The sequence below is a fragment of the Diabrotica undecimpunctata genome, chromosome 1 (assembly GCF_040954645.1).
Source record: "Diabrotica undecimpunctata isolate CICGRU chromosome 1, icDiaUnde3, whole genome shotgun sequence".
NCBI classification, from domain to species: Eukaryota; Metazoa; Arthropoda; class Insecta; order Coleoptera; family Chrysomelidae; genus Diabrotica; species Diabrotica undecimpunctata.
The window spans coordinates 185,728,319-185,743,425 of record NC_092803.1 but is presented as its reverse complement, the minus strand read 5'-3'; the positions used below and the strand labels follow the sequence as shown (position 1 = coordinate 185,743,425).

The 15,107-nt window shown below is 34.2% G+C and overlaps 1 protein-coding gene across 1 annotated transcript in view; it reads right to left on the bottom strand.

Annotated features, from left to right (window-relative positions):
• Nucleotides 1-9,143, bottom strand: part of LOC140436659 (uncharacterized) — a 96,166-nt gene extending 87,023 nt beyond the window's left edge. The window contains exon 1 of the mRNA XM_072525666.1: nt 9,010-9,143. The gene's annotated coding sequence lies outside the window, so the exon portion shown is untranslated. The remainder of the gene's footprint in view (nt 1-9,009) is intronic.
• Nucleotides 9,144-15,107: the final 5,964 nt, after the last annotated feature.

Sequence of the window (15,107 nt, the reverse complement as noted above, 5' to 3'; positions counted from 1 at the left end):
AGAGTGCTAGAGTTTAGAGTCTATTTATTTAACTACAAATATTGTTTGTAGCAAGTCAAGAGCAGAGTTGAACAAGCCAGAAATGCTTTTTTGAGGCTTCGTAAGTTTCTGACTGATCGCAAATTGGACTTCAACCTCGGATACAAGATGCTTAAGTGTTACGTGTGGCCTGTTCTCTTGTACAGAATGGAAGCATGGACGTTAAAGGCCAGTTCCATTAACAAACTTGAAGTGTTTGAAATGTGGTGCCTGCGTCGAATGCTTAGAATACTGAATGCTTAGAAAGAAGACTGCATACTTGGGACGCATATTACGAGGAGAAAGATATACTTTTCAGTAACTGATACTCGAAGGGAAGATAGAGGGTAGGAGAGGTCTGGGATGTAAAAAAGTGTCATGGCTGCACAATATTCGACAATGAACAGGAATCCACAGCTATGAAATGCTTCGCAATGCTGCTAAAAATAGAATTATTTAATCCTGACGATTTAACATCTCACCTGACAAGACGATGCAAGGTGGACGCCTATGCAGAAATGCACGGCACTTTAAGAAGAAGAAGCAATTCAAAAAGAATACATAGTATATATAAAAAAGGAATATAAAACTTTCTTAAATATATCACAAACAAGAACACATATTAAACAGAAAACGATTTATGGCAAAGTTACGGTAAGCAGTTTAGTGGATGTCCTGCAATGAGTCATAATATTCTTCTGAGCACTAAAAGCAATGTTTCAGAAGATATTTTTTTATAGCTTTTTCGAATCTATTACATCTTAGCTGTTTAATATTTTTTGGTAAAATATTGTAATAGTTATAATTAGGGCAATTTTTATCTGAAAGACGTAATATACGATTTGTTCGTAAGTAGTGACACTTTCGCGTATTGTTAACGTAAACATCAGACTGCTTTATTAAATGGGCCCGTTTTCTGTGAATTTCAGTCAGAACTTGAAATATCAACATAGTAGGTAGCGGCATAATTTTGAATTTAATAAAGAAAGGTCGGCAGTGTTTCAGATACCTAACCCCTGCTAAAATCCTGATAGCTTTCTTTTGCATTCTAAAAATTTGAAGTGCATTGGTTAAATTGCCTCATATGATTAATTCATAGTTTAGGTAAGGGTGGAATAAAGAACAATGTTACCTTTAATGTTTCAAAGTTTAATGTAGTTTAACAGTCTCTTTGTTATGTGGATCATTAGGTAAATTACTTGCAGATATAATCAAATTTTGCGTTTTATCAGAGGTAAGTTTATATGCTAGATTTAGTAGAAACTTCCTCATAAGACATTTTTAAATCATCAATATTTTTTCCTGATATAACGTATGTCGTATCGTCTGCGGATTGTACGGTTTTGTACGGAGATATTAATTTAGACAAATCGTTGACATAAATAATAAACAAAAGAGATCCTAAGACCGAACCTTGTGGGACTCCATGTTTTACGGATAGACAATCACAGATATGGCCTTCAGACACTACCGTCTGGTGTCTCATAGATAAGAAGTTATAATAATAATAATAATAATAATAATAATAACAACAAGAACAACAACCACAAGCGAGCCAAACAACAACAAGAGCTCTGCTCGCTGAAGGTGCTGCGCTGGAACATCAGCCGGCGCTCACTCAAGCGGGACGACCGAGGCAGCGCATGAAATGGACTGTGTCCATGAATGAAAATATTTTGCGCTTCTATTACCAGGTGACAAACCTCGGTCAAGAAACGATCGGCTATCGACAAAATCTGTATGCCGAATTTTGCAGAGAGTACCCAGAAATCCAAGTATCTGAACAACGAGTAGCAGATCAATACCGGGTAATTATCAGAAATAATCTCATCCCAGAGACTAGACGCAATACCATCAGAAGCGAAGTCGAACGGGAGATTCATAATCAAGAGGTAGTTGGAAATCAAGCCCTTAACGAAATACAAGAGCCAATTCCTGAGGTTGTCATACAAGAACAAGAAACACAACCTGACAATACACAGCAGGAGAACGAGTTGCGCGATAGCCTAGTTAACGAAATGGCACGCGCCGTACAAGAGTTTAATGAAACAAACCCACTTAGCAGACCACCGCTACCAAGAGTAAACTCTTGTAAGAAACTAGGAGTGCTGTTACAAATTGTGAACACTGAAGTTCTGCCCAATTATGTCGTAGAAGCCCATACATTGGAATATATGCACACGCTGATTTACTGTGCAGCAACAGCAATTGCTAATGTTATGGGCATTAAGACCAGAACACGACGGGGTACTAATATCGGAGGGACAGATAACAGAGTTGCACCTTGGGAAAAACGGCTGCTAACGAAAATTGAATCATTACGTAGGGACATTGGTCAAATCACGGAATATGTTCGAGGAACAACAAGTAGAAAAGTAATCAGAAGAGCTGAAGAAATAATGCTAACCACCGCAAGACACTCACAATATAACCCAGAAAACAACACAGCACAACAGTGCCTGGATACATTAAAACAAAAGCTTTCCGTTTACTCAGGCCGACTAAGGAGATACAAAATTAGTAACAAACGAAAATCTGACAATACGCTTTTTGAAAATGCCGAGAAGGCGTTCTATCGGAAACTCAATTCTACTGCAGAAAGTGCCAATAAATCTTACCCAAGCCGAGAAGAAATCCATGAGTTTTGGGGAAATCAACTTTCCACACCAGCCGCTCTTAACACCAATGCTGGATGGATCGAAGATACGGCGCACAACTGCCAACACTACGTTACTGCTCCCTACGAACCCTTCACCACTGAAGAAGTTTCAAATATTATCAAAGAGCTTCATAACTGGAAATCTCCTGGACCAGATGGCGTTCAGAACTTCTGGCTTAAAAAATTCTGGAGTATTCATGAGTGCCTATCAGCAGTAATTAATAACACTATTTCTAATCCGCAGGAAATACCATCTTTCCTAACCCAGGGAACAACTTATTTAATTCCCAAAGATCAAAATAACACCCAAGATCCAACCAAGTACCGCCCAATTACTTGTCTTCCAACTCTGTATAAATTGGTCACATCCTGTGTAGCCCGGCGTATCAACCAACACTGTGCTTTAAACAATATCATAGAGCCACAACAGAAAGGATGTGCTAAGGGTTCCATGGGCTGCAAAGAACAACTTATCATCGACTCTGTCATTTCTAACCAAGCATATAGCAAAAAACGGAATCTCTTTACTGCTTTCATCGACTACAAGAAAGCGTTTGATTCAGTGCCACATGAATGGCTTATAGATATATTAAAAATATATAAAGTCGATGATAACATAGTGACCTTTTTAAAACATATAATGTCAGATTGGAAAACAAAAATTCACCTCAAAATACCTGGTGAAAACAATATCGAAACTGAAAATATTGCAATCAACCGGGGCCTATTTCAAGGAGATTCGTTGAGCCCACTGTGGTTTTGTCTAGCGATGAACCCCCTATCCCAGATACTGAACTCAACTGACACAGGTTTTAGCATCAAAAATAACACCACTGTTGTTGCAAAGCTTAATCATCTATTGTATATGGATGATTTAAAACTACTAGCTTCCACTCGAAGTCACCTGGATCAGATGCTAAAAACAGTAGAAAATTTCTCTAATGATATTAGTATGCACTTCGGTCTTGACAAGTGCCGTGTCTTAAATATAATCAAAGGAAAGGTTCAGCCCGGCGGATTCGATATGCAAAACGGCCAGAACATCGAGGCCATGGGTGAAAATGATATGTATAAATACCTCGGAATAAAGCAAGCGCGGAAGATTGACCATAAGCAAATGAAAACTGAGATAACTACTGAGTTTATACGAAGGGTAAAACAGCTGCTTCGTTCACACCTTAACAGTAAAAATTTGTTTAAGGCACTAAACACCTACGCATGTTCCGCGCTTAGCTACTCATTTGGTATTGTTAAGTGGACAAAAACCGATATAGAAAATCTTCAGCGAAAAGTACGAACACACCTCACAAAGGCACAAAAACACCATCCTCGAAGTGCAGTAGAAAGAACGACATTACCGCGGCATTTAGGAGGACGAGGGCTTATGGATATAAGTGAGCAACTAGAAAAACAAATTACTAATTTAAGAACTTATTTTCAGGTGCAGGCTGAGACATCTACTCTACATCGCGCGATTTGCGCAGTAGATGATACAACACCGATCAAACTGAGGGAACCAGAAATGCGCATAAACCATCTTAATAAGGACGAAAAAATGCGCATCTGGATGGGTAAACCTCTGCACGGGCGACATCCCAATGAGGTCAGTCAAGACCATGTCGACAATATAGCGTCGAACTATTGGCTGACATCAGGAAAGATGTTCCCTGAAACAGAAGGTTCACTACTGGCCATTCAGGATCAGGTTATACCAACCAAAAATTACCTAAAATATATCGTCAAAGACCCTCAGGTCAAAAATGACAAATGCCGATATGGGTGTCAAGCTCAGGAAACCATCCAACATCTTACCGGGGGCTGTCAGGCATTTGCTGCAACTGAATATAAGGAACGGCACGACTCAGTAGGAAAGATCATTCATCAAGAGATAGCTATCAAACTGGGACTTCTTCAAACAAACCATCTTCCATATTATCAATACGTTCCTGAGAGTATACTTGAGAATGACAACTACAAGCTATACTGGGACCGCACTGTGCTCACAGATCAAACAGTGGCACATAATAGACCGGATCTCATACTTGTTAATAAACTAAAGAGACAAACAACATTAATTGATGTGGCGATACCCAACAACAATAATCTTCGTGTTAAACAGAACGAAAAAATCGCCAAATACAGGGATCTGGAAATTCAAATACGAAGACAGTGGAGAATGGAAAGTACCCAGACAATACCTATTATTCTCTCTACTACTGGAGTCATTCCAAAAAACCTCCTAGAAAACATAAAAAAGCTAGGTCTGAATGAACATCTCTACAAGACCATCCAGAAAGCTGTACTACTCTCAACGTCCAGATGTGTACGAAAATTTCTGGGAGATACTCCAGCATACCAAGTCACCTAGGGCTCGATAACACGGAAAGAGTCCCACCAGAGCTCAATCCTTTTGATACCGTAGGTATCTGGGATGAGTGAATTTTCCCCTTAGAGGGAGTGTGAGCCGTATGGCTAAATCTGGATAATAATAAAACTTTATTCATCCTTGCAGATTATTTAAATAATATAGGACATGTCAAAGTAAAAAGAAACGTTAAAGACTACCTATACAATATAAACATACACATAAATATAGAAACAACATACAACATATCTAAGACATAAATTCCGAGACACTATAAAAACATGACTCCATTAGATAAGTCTTCAATTTATTCTTAAATGCCCTATCATCATCTGCTTCACTTTTTAATTTGGATGGGAGCTTATTAAAAAACTTTACGCCGCTATAATCAGGGTTTTTTTCAAACATAGAAGTGTAATGTTTAGGAGTCCTAAAGAAATCTTTTTTTCTGGTACGATAATTGTGTACATCTGAATTTGATTTCAATCTATTAATATTAGCTTTTGTATACAGAATACTTCTGTATATAAAAATTGAGGGAACAGTGAGTTTTGATATTTTCTAAAATGCTCTCTACACATATGTCTATATGGTAAATTAAAAATCAAGCGAATTATGCGCTTTTGGGCTATAAAAACTTTCGAGACATTTGTTGCACTGCCCCATAGAACAATATTATATGACAAATGTGAATAGATGATAGCGTAATAAACATTAAGTATCTGTTCCGTTGTAAATAAGTATTTGAGTTGCAAAAGAGCATAGTATCCAGAATTAATTTTTGAACATACATGGTTAATATGTACCTCCCAGCTCATATTACAGTTTAGATGTAGTCCTAAAAACTTTGTAGTGTCAGATAAAGTGATAAAATCATTGTCGACTTTGACATAGAAATTTTCCTTTATTGGAGTTTTTATATAAAATTGCATATATACTGTTTTACTCGAATTTACTATTAAGGAGTTTTTTTCGCACCAAGACGTAAACTCATGGGCTAAGGTATTGAGTTTTAACCTCAATTCCTCAGCATTTTCTGCAGATGCCACCAAAGTCGTGTCATCAGCATACAAAAAAATATTTTCCGTACTCATATATTTAGGCATATCATTGATATAACAAAGAAATAACAAAGGACCCAGTATTGATCCTTGTGGAACGCCAAGATCAACGTCATACAAATCTAATTGATAATGACCGACTTTGACATACATCTGTCGATATTCTAGATAGGATTGTAACCATTTTAAAAAATTACCTCGAAATCCAAGTCCGTTTAGTTTACAAATTGCTTCATTTAAATTTATAGAGTCAAAAGCTTTAGTTAAATCAAAAAAGAGGGCTCCAACAAATTTCTTTTGATCTAATGAACTATAAATGAATTTAAAAAATGTTGTTGATGCACTCTCGGTTGATTTACCTGGAAGAAACCCATTTTGATATGAACTTATTATGTTATATTTACTAAGAAATGACAACATCCTTTTATGAATGCATTTTTCAATAACCTTACACAAGACAGTTGGTACGGTAATTGGTCTATAATTTTCTAACATTGTTTTGTTTCCTTTTTTAAATATTGGGGAAACGATACCAATTTTCAAATCAGTGGGAAAAATACCCATCTCTACAGATTTATTTATTAAATCAGTTAACGGTTGAATAATGTACACGCTCATATGTTTAACTAGCTTTGTGGAAATACAATCAATACCCACTGAATTTACATTTTAAAGGATGAAATAGCTTCGGCAACATCGCTATAGTCAATAGGATAGAAGAAGAATGTTTGGTCAACATTTAAGGTCGTATAGTTTTTAAATTGTGAATTTCCATATTTGGCATTTAATGCATTTTTTGAAAATAATGAAAAGAATACACCGAAAGCATTTGCTATCTCTTTTTTATCGTTTATGAAACTTCCTAAGTGTTCTTATAAGCATAAGAGGGATACCTCTGATTCCATAGTATTTTAATTTGTAGAGCAAAATTTCGTGTGAAATGCAGTCAAAAGTCTTCGACAAGTCGCAAAGAGAAATTGCTATGCGATTGCCGCGTTCAAGCCCCACAATCACCTCGCTTACAACATGCAACGTGCAATACATGTAATTAAAACGCTCCATCTAACTCATCCGGTACTAACACAATTAATAAAGATGTATTTATGAAATACAAAAAATGCGAAAAAAGTCAGATAGCATGACAAATTAATGAATGCGCAGATACAACAAGGAGTTAGAATCTCTCTCTTCGGGAAGGAAAATCTAGTGAGACATATAAAGGCCAATAGAGTAGGATGAGCAGGACATGTGATACGAAGTAATGACAAACGCCTTATAAACAATATATTTTGGGAAGGACTAGATGGGAAAAGATCTGTAGGACTTTTCGGCCCAGAAAAAAGTGAAATGATGCTGTCAGAGAGGAGATAACTGTCGCACTCTTATTTTCTGTAGAAAATGGGTGTGAGACAATGGAAAATAGTGACACAAAACCGACAAATATGGAAGAAAAGTTAAATTAAAAAACGTTATCCAATTATTGTACGCAAGAGAGATACCTTTAATAATATTCAAAACGATCGAAAATATCTACCAAAATGACACAACAAAATAAAAGTAGAAGAAAAACTAAACGACCCTGTTATAGCTGGCAATGAGATAAGACAGGGAAATTCCCTGAGTACTCTACTGTTTTACCTGAATATGGACGAAATAATAAAAAAAGTAGAAACTAAAAATGGATACCAAATGGAAGAAAAACAACTTAAAATAATCTGCTATGCAGGTGACGCAATACTACTCTCTCAAAGTTAAGATAATTTACAACATATGCTGTACCAATTTAATATAACCTCCAGAAAATTTAACATGTTAGTTTTCCCAAAAAAGACAAAATGGATGGTTATAATAGTAAATTTACTAAGATGTAAATTGGAGCTGGAAGGTCAGATAATAGAACAAGTGATGGAATTCAAATAACTAGGCATCACATTTTCTAGCTACGGAAAGCTCTAAACTGAAGTGGAAGACCAAGTGAATAGATCAAACAGAGCCGCAGGTATCCTGAATGAAACAATATGATGGAATAAAAATGTCGGGAAAAAAATGAAAAACAGAATATACAAAACAGTCATCAGACTGTTTTGTATATTCTGTACATCAAACACGACCTGACACATACAGGACAAAAAGAATGTTAGAAACAGCAGAGATGAAAAATGTATGGTAAGGCACTATGGGACAAAGCTAGAAGTACATATATACGACGTAGATGCAAGGTGTAGAACATCAAGAACTGGGTAAGGAATAGAAGAGTAGAATGGAACGATCATAAATATAGGCCGAATGACAACAAATAGAGTAGTAAAGACAACAAAAGACGGTTCCCCAATAGGAAGACGATCAGTAGGAAAACCACGAGAACGATGTAACGACAACTTACTACAGGCACATTAAAAAACAGACAGAGCCATGTCTACATAAAACAAAAGAAGAAGATAATCTCACTTGGACTCACTTATTAGAAAATAAACAAAAAATAAATAGTTAAAAAGATGGAGAACACAATCTCAAAACAAACTACGGCAAGTAAATTCTGAGACATCTTAAGTAATGCGAACAAGACTTAAAAAAGGCACTAAATTATACCATACAAACTAAGAATCGGGCACAGAAGAGTAACGCATACACAACTATAAAGAGCATTATTATACACTGTTCCTAGTATGAAAGAGAAGCTAAGAAACTACCAAGTGATTTAAGTGACGATGTTATTGACCCAAAAATGTGTACAAAATGCTTTTACAATGACTGTGTATGGTTTATAAAGATTATCGAATAAAAAATATAATAGAAAAAGTTCATAATAAAATGACTTTTAAAATCATTTCAAGAATTCCATATACATATAAAAATACCTATAAGATAGGAAGAATTTAAAATATTGTTGATTAGATTTAACTTACAGAAACGAACGGTCTTCTTAATTTGAAACTTGTAAAACCGTAGCTAAAACGAGATCCCCTATGTCTTGAGTAAGGCTAATTCACTTCTCTCAATCACCAACAACAATCACAACTCAGTTATACAAAGAATTATCTTTACATTTAAATCGTAACAGCCAGACGGATGTTGGAGATTTAAACCAATTGTCCAATTGGCACAGTGTTTTTATTGTGTGAGTGTATCTTTCGGTTGCATTGATAGTGTTATAGGAAATGAAGGGGAAATGCTATAAATTGAAACGGCTGTCATAATAATATTAAACACTTGCTGAATCTATTGGTATTTGCAAAGATAATAGATAATAACCAGTAAGGTATAGTTAGCTCATTATAAATTTTCCATCACGTGATCAAGAATATGTACAATTTTTAAAAATAGTACATATTTCTCTATTCGTAATATTTTATCACTTATTATTACAAAATATTTATTTTTGTTCAATTTAGTTATATTTAAAAAAGCTATTAGCTTAACTAAATACAAAATACAGAACAAAAAGTATATTTTTATCGGTTTTGCCTTGTTCCAGGATTTTCTATTCCTTACGTTTCGTCTGCAATTGCGAGATATATTATCAAGGTCGATGCGGGTGAAAGTGTAAGTTGCCCCGAGAAAGTAATGATCAAAAATTGTTTCAACAATTGTTTTAAACAAATTGTCAAATTTAATTTTTTTGTCCGAAACAAGGTTTTTTAGGTTAACTAGATCATTCTGAGCAAAAAGGTCCTTAGTAACTTTTCACTAAACTATTTCTTAGTTATAAACACTTTAAGGTCAGAAAAACGCAAAAATTACCATTTTAAATTCCCATTGTTTTTTTTTTAATTTGTTATTTCCTCGATATGTACATACATTTATGCATAAGCATATGCTAGACGGTCCCACAAGTTTTGTCGAAAAAGGTCGATTTCATACCCACAAGCTGAAAATTGTTTTAAGCAATAGATTATGATCCAATATGCTATGTTTAAAAGTTTACGGAAGTGTTACCACGGGAACCACCTATTTATAACAATTTTTCAACAAATAATTTTTTTTTTAAATAGCTAATGTTAAAGTCTTGCTATAACAACTGTTTTGAGTAGATAAAGTATCACTTTAACCGCAAGGGTAGTTAAAGTGACACTTTAACAGCAAGAGTAGATAAAATGTTTTAACTTTTTTTTATTCAATAAAATTTACAAATTCAAACACATTAAGGATTAAAAACAACTGAAATTTTACAATTAACATTATTAGAAATATCTATTTTTGGAGCATCACAACTTGTACTCGTTTGCTTAAACACTTGATTCGAGGTACTGGATTGATTTTCTGGTCCGCCAAGTATACACTTGGATACAGCAATCTTATTGCTTATTGACTCTTCAATGTAGGATACTGCAACAGGTGACGACTTCCATCCACCTAAACGTTTAACTTTTACTAGATCAGCTCCAGAATTTGCGAACATAGTAGCTGAAGAACGACGGAAACAATGCCCCGTGTACATTTCTGAATTTGCAAGTTTCAACAAATCTGCAATCTTCTTGGGGATATTATATATAGTGTTAATCCCCACCGGTTGAGTAGTGCACTTTTGCTGTCGGTAATTTACAAAAAACTTACTGTGAGTTACGTTTGTGGGGCGCAAGGCAATATACTTTCTCACAATTTCCAAGAAACTCAGTCCACTTTTCTTGTCAGTAATACAAAACGACCTTTCCTGTTTGGTTTTAGTATCAGATAATGAAACGATTATCACCGATTTTCTGTCGTCCACGTTAAACACTTCTAACTTGTACAATTCATCGGACCTAGTCGCTCCATGCACACCAAAAATAGCAATAACCTGCATCAACAAATAGACGTCATCAGGAGCTTCTGTCAGAAATTTAATAATGTCATCTGACTCCAGGATTTTGGACTTTTTAGCTTTGTGTCCTCCACTCAGGTTTTTTTAGTAAGGTGGTTAACTTGCTGAATTTAGAAATGACACAATTTTCATTCACTAACAACGTACGCTTCAGCATCGAATAATACGACCATAATGACGATGGCATTGCTTTCTTAACTTTTCAAAAAAATACGCCAGAAGTATTTTTTCACTCACGCCATTGATATTCTTAATGCTTTTCCACTTTTTAAAAGACTGGTATTCTTTCTCATACATCATCCTAGATTTTTGTGGTAACAATAAACTTTCTGCTTCCAACGCTGCATTTTCTACATCTGACGGCAGGTTTTCCTTTTCTTGTGTCAATTCTTTTCCGTCCATTTCGTATTTATTCACTTTGTACACAAAACGCAACAATATTCTCCGCAAAAACTAAAACGTAACATTTGTTTGACATTTGTTGACAGAGTCATTCATATCCCTAGCAACGGAGCAACACAATTGCGATTTTTGTGCTAAAAATTACAATTTTCTTTGAAATTCTATTTTTTACCTGAACTTCAAGTCTTGCTTTAGAAAAAAATGTTACATTGCACACGACGATAAAATCGATTTATCTTCTCGTGCATAATTAGCGTCTTGACTGACGTCTCCAAGCTAAAAAACGCTCTCGAAGATAAAGTACAATTTTAACGTCTTGTACAATAAATAACTATTAAAGCATTTTATCCTGTCGTTTATACATAAGTAGGTTCCCGTGGTAAACTTTGGGAAAATTTTTTACTGTAACGTTGTAGCATCATAATATTTCCATTAAAATAATAGTCTGCTTGTGGGTAAAAAATGGGTATATCAATTTGTTTATAAATTTTTTAAACTGACTTCTGCAATATAAAATTAAGATTTAATTGCGTATTTAAACACTGCTTGTTTTCTTTAATTTGATGTTTAGTTGAAAAATGGCTTCGAAAAACGCTAAAATTGGCTTTATTTGGACATAATATGCCCGAATCTTCATATTGTGAACCAACGCCTTTACCTGAGTAAATAAGAGTCGGAAGAAAATCAGAAGCCCCGTTAGCTTGGAAATCGAATTACCATTTAAAGCAACAGCAAACGTGAAGTGGAAAACACAAAAATAGTCACAGACAAGCAGGCCACCGAAATTTTCAAATCTAAGAATGCTTTCCAATCTCATATTAACTTCATTAAGAAGGATACTTTGAAACCATCGATAAATCTGGATCCTTTGACCCCACCAAGAGTTAGATTAACCAATAACTCGAAAAGTCGATATCTTCTAGCAAGATTAAGGTAACCGGATATCTGGAAAGCCATTAAACTACATCTTGCTTTTTTACACGATCAACCTGCTTCAGTATGTACCAACACAAGCGTTAAACTCTTTTTGGCTTCTAAATGACTTCCCAATAAGACTGAAGATCTACGAAAAAGCTTTCTAGAATTTAACGATGGCTATGGAATTGGTCCAACTAAGGTGGAAAGCATATTTGTATTATATTCTATTATATTCCATTTTTTAATATTTACTTGCATTTTTCGCTTAAAGTAATTATTTTACGGAAAAATCACAAGAACAATTTTCGTCTTTTAATAATCCATATTATCAAAAAAAAATGGTTTCAAACCGAAATAAAAAAAATTTTATGTGTCTAAAAATTGTTATAAATAAATAGGTTCACGTAGAAAAATTTAGGTAACCTTTTAAATATAGCATATTGGCATCATAATCCATAGATTAAAACAAGTTTGAGCTTGTGAGTATTAAATAGACCTTTTAGGATAAAAGCCACCCGCCTAGCATAGGCGGTCGCTAAACTCGGCGTAGCCCAAGCTCAACAGTTAAAAACAATACGAAAAAACTCATCGAACTGGTAAAATGTAGTTTTAGCTTTAATTTGATGATTACCAAACTTAAAAACAATAATTTTTCACTGAGTTATCGAGCTTAGAAAATGGCAATTTCCGCTATTTTTAGACCTTAAATTGTATTGAACGTAAAGTCAAAAACGATGCATTTTAGAAAACATTGACTACAGATATTTTTTGATCAGAATGAACCAATTAATCTAAAATACTTGTTCCGAACAAAAAAAATTAAATTTGAAAATTATTTGTTTAATAAAAATTGTTTTAACAATGTTTGACCATTATTTTCTCTGGGCAGCATGCACTTTTGTTATAAGGACACTATTTCAAGTCAGATTGTGCAAAAATATGTAATGAGACTATTTTTGCTAGCCAGTGCGCCCGTACTACCCGGACCTATTTGAATGATCAATATCTAAAGGACCCTTATGCTAGCGGGGACAAATGAGCGGAATCCAATTTAACCTACGTAATATTTTTTCACCCATTTTTCACTAATTTATTACCACCCCAATAATTTTTCACCACGGTTTAAGGGAAGCGATTATGCTGGCTTAAGGTTCAAGCTAGCAGAATTCGGAAAAAAAACTTTTTGCTTATGGCATATTTGCATATTTTTTTACCCATTTTTCACTAATTTATTACCACCCTAATAATTTTTCACCACCAAACCACCCTTAAGGGTAGCGATTTTGTTGGTTTGCGGTTTTAGGCCAGCAAAAATCGCTCCCCTTAAGGGTGGTTTGGTGGTGAAAAATTATTAGGGTGGTAATAAATTAGTGAAAAATCGGTGAAAAAATATTACGTAGGTTAAATTGGATTCCGCTCATTTGTCCCCGCTAGCTTAAGAGTCCTAATATCTATTCGATGGAAAAATAATTGGCTAAAATTTAGAATTTTAAAAATAATTTTAATAGATTTTAAAAAAATCTTTATTCAAAGATTTTTATTCACTTTTGTTAGTTCTAAATTATATAATTGATACGAAAGTATGTTACTAGGTTGAATAAAATAAATCGTGCTCAAAAGTATGAAGTATTTTATTCTTTCATAATTTCTGACCGCTATTCTTCGATCAGGTGTACCAATTTAAACTGAAAAATTAATCACCCTTGAAAACTTACCTTACTTAGTTATGTATAGATATTGAATGGAATTACAACTTCCAGTAGCGTAACGTTCAGAATTTAAGAGTTTATTAAAAAAGGCATCATTTTCATTTCGATCTTCCTATTTTGAGAATATTTAAAAACTTTAAATATACATCACAATAAAGACGTTTATTGTGATGTATATCTCAGGTCGATAAGAGTTATAACTAGACTAACAAGTCAATAAGACAGAATGAGGTTTTAAAAGGAGAAAGACTGGGCATTAAGAATGTTAATGCATATAATACTCATTATTATTATCATCATTGCCTCCACAGCCTAGATTGGACTGTTCAATTAACCCTCTCCATTCATTCCTATCTCTAGCTCCTAGTTCTTCGCCTATTAGAAATATGGTATAGCTATAATTAAACCTACTTACTATTTAAATGGGAATAAGCCACAATTAAAGGTTAAAATAAGTTTATTGACGTTTTAATTTCCACTTCGGAAATCGTTCTCAAAATACAAGCACTAGTAAATTAAAGAATTTTTTTTTTTGTTACTTGGTGAAAAATTCTTATAATTTAATTTTATCTGACTCATTTATATTGACAATTTAGACACACATTATACATTTTAAAGTAGACGACTTTAAAATGCATTCGTGCGTGAACAGTTGTCGTGCTTACACGTGTATCTTAGAAGTTTAGTACAATCAATCGTTTTAAAAGACAATATTAATTATTTGAAAATTAGTTATAATTGTGGTTATAAGGGTGTTGTGAAAGCTTAGTGCATTCATATGGAAGTGGATGATGGGGGGAAACCCCCACCTCTACCGGATCCCCCAGAAAACTTAGATCTAGGAAATAATCAGATAAGTGGTTCAAATCATTTAAATTTAATTATAGATTCTCCTGCATTAAATCGAAATACTAAAGATAAAAAACATAAAAAACAAATTATATTAAAGGATAAGATAGTTGAGGCTAGTTCAAATCCAGAATCAAGTTTTTCCGTTCACAATAATAATGAAACGATCAAAAAAGTAAAAACAACATTCCTTTATCAGTCTAGTGATATAGGCCCGTTTCAGATTTACATTGAAAATAATATGGATAATTATACAGGCCAATTAAACGCAATAAAAATTGGAGAAATAATTTTAACTTCACATCCGGAATTAGATAAAAAAATA